This window comes from Echinops telfairi, unplaced genomic scaffold (assembly GCF_000313985.2).
Source record: "Echinops telfairi isolate 266 unplaced genomic scaffold, ASM31398v2 ScPeMD7_5592;HRSCAF=6446, whole genome shotgun sequence".
NCBI lineage: Eukaryota > Metazoa > Chordata > Mammalia > Afrosoricida > Tenrecidae > Echinops > Echinops telfairi.
In genome coordinates this window covers 24,894,381-24,897,106 of record NW_022109491.1, presented here as the reverse complement: position 1 = coordinate 24,897,106, position 2,726 = coordinate 24,894,381, and positions in this window count along the sequence as shown.

Sequence of the window (2,726 nt, the reverse complement as noted above, 5' to 3'; positions counted from 1 at the left end):
CTTGAAGATAATTTAGGAGATTTGTTTCCTTCCAATACCACCCCGACCCTCCCGTTCTCCTTGGAAATGCGCTTTCACAGGTATCTGGGGATGCTTGCCCTGATGTTAACCGTAAGCACCTTTTTTGGTTTGGATTTGATTTTCTGGGTCACTTTGGTTGTACAGCAAATATGTGGATGTGACTAGTGGATTTCAGTTGAACCGTAGCCTTCCTTGGATTCAGTGGATTGTCTTGACCAAGTCTTTCAGTGTGTCTGCCTCTCAGCTCCACATCATTCCAATGACACTAACAACAATAGAAAACATGAGTACAGCCCTTGCCATATTCACAGGCACGATTCTAAGTCGATCAAGATATGAAAGCCCTTTAAAAAAAAAGATATGAAAGCCCTTTAGGGAAAGCATCAAGCATGATCTGATGAAACTACTGAGGAACGATATGCTATTCGTGAAACTTTGATTCTCACCAGTCATCTCACCTCAGGTCATCAGGAATGGCAGGAAATGCCCAGAAGTCAAGCTCCCGGGGAACTGGTTACAAGTCTGGAACGTGTGACTGCAGGAAAGCCTCTTCCACTTTCTTATCGTCTACCTTGGGGTAGAGGTTGGTGAAGAATACTGAAAGTCCCAGGGCTGCTAAAAGAGCACACAAGCCTGTCTTGGAAGAAGTATAGACAGAAACGTGCTCAGAAGTGAGGATAGGAAGACTTCACTTCACGTGCTTTGGACATGTTACCAGCAGAGCCAGTCCCTGGCAAAGGACTTCATGCTCAGTACAGTAGAAGGTCAGGGAAAGAGGAAGGCCTTGACAAGGTGGGCTGACACAGGGGCTGCAGCAGTGAGCCCGAGCATAACAACTGTGAGGGGGTGTAGCACCAGGCAGCGTTGTTTTGTTGTCACTAAGAGTCAACCAACTCGACATCACCTAACAGCCAGCCAACAGCCTGGGGACCATCTCTATTCTTCTACACCTCAGGGTGGTTGTGCAAGACATAAGAGTTCACAAGAGAGTGCTTCTGTTATCCATTGCTCAGTCATACCCCCCAAACATAAAACGACTGGGCTCAGCTAGGCAGCTAGGCAGCTAATCTGTTGGAAGAGATTACTCACGTGGCTGCATTCAGCTGGGAATTAAGCTGTGATTGAAATGTCTAGAATGACTTCGATCATAAGTAGTGTTCAGCTGACATTTCTACCGTTTCCCTGAAAATAAGACAGTGTCTTATATTAATTTTTGCTCCAAAAGATGCGCTAGGTCTTATTTTCAGGGGATATCTTATTTTTCCATGAAGAATACGGTACACATTTATTGTTGAACAACAAAAAAAGGAAATTTATTACCTGTATACGGTATGGTAGTAGTTGTCATCACAAACCAGCATAACCAGACAAACTGTGAATCCTACAGTATCAAGAATTTCTTGTTACTACCATTATTTTCATGTACAACAATCTATGGTACATTTACTCATAATCTATGGTACTTTTACTCGAACTTCCTGTCTGCTCCAGCTGCGCTGCAGCCAACAGTGAGCTGCACAATGGTGCCTGGTGCTACGGTCCAGAGTCCAGAGTTCCAGTAGCTTCTGGGGGCCTTATTACCAGGGAGGCCTTATGTTCAGGGAGGTCTTATTTTGGGGGGATGCCTTATATTTCAGCAAGAGGCAAAACTGTAAGTAGGTCTTATTTTCGGGGGATGTCTTACTTTTGGGGAAACATGGTAAATGTCTTGGGGAACTGGTTAGACTGCCCTCTCTCTCCACATGGCTCTTGAGCAGGGTAGACAGTTTATTTACACAACAGGTAGAAGGTGGAAGCAGAAACTGCTACATTTCTTAAGGCCTAGACCCAAAAGTCACTTGTATTGTATTTTAGTGATCAAAGCATGTGACAGGAGCAGCCAGATTCAGAAGGAAGGAAAATAGATTTTAGCTTGGTGGGAGACAGAACATACTCATTCAAGGAAGAGAAACGTGTTGACAGCCATCTTGGCAGCAATCCACTTCAATTGTGCCTTAAGTGTGGCTCACAGTTCAACTGCCTTCCACAAGAAGCAGGGTTAGATATGAGAAACTTATGAACATTTTAAATAATAGTTGGCATATGACATTCAGTAGTTTGGGTGATTATTATTATTAATAATAATTATTATTATTAATCATTCTTAGCCTTTTAACAGCTTTTTGAGGTAGCGGCAGATAGGACTGATATGTCCACTTTACAACAGTACGTGGACCAGATGGGCTGTGAAATTGCTTCCAAGCTTGATACCACAATTCTTTGAACCCTTTTCTGCAGACACAGCTTAGAAAGATTAAGTGGAAAAAAAGAAAGCAAGAAAGGTTAAGTACCTTGCTAACTCATAAAATCCATGGAGTTCCCTCCTCTAAATATCCTGTTTTCATTGAGCAGATATGGCATTGGGCACCTTTCATATACCAGCAGATCACCAAGTCTCCAGAATGCATGACCTGCTACACAACCAAGCTACAGGCTGCCCATGCCTGCACTGGCCCCATGATGGGTTGAGGATTGGCTCATTGTAGCTTGCCAAGTTTGCCTTCCTCCTCTGTCTTAGTCTGGAAGCTCCTCTGTAACTGTTTTCTCATCCTAGTCACACGAAAGCCTGACAGACAACGATGCTGGCTGCACATCAGTTGCACTGACTGGGAATCAAACGGAGCCTCTCTCATACTCACTGTCAATTCTGACTCACAGTGACCTTG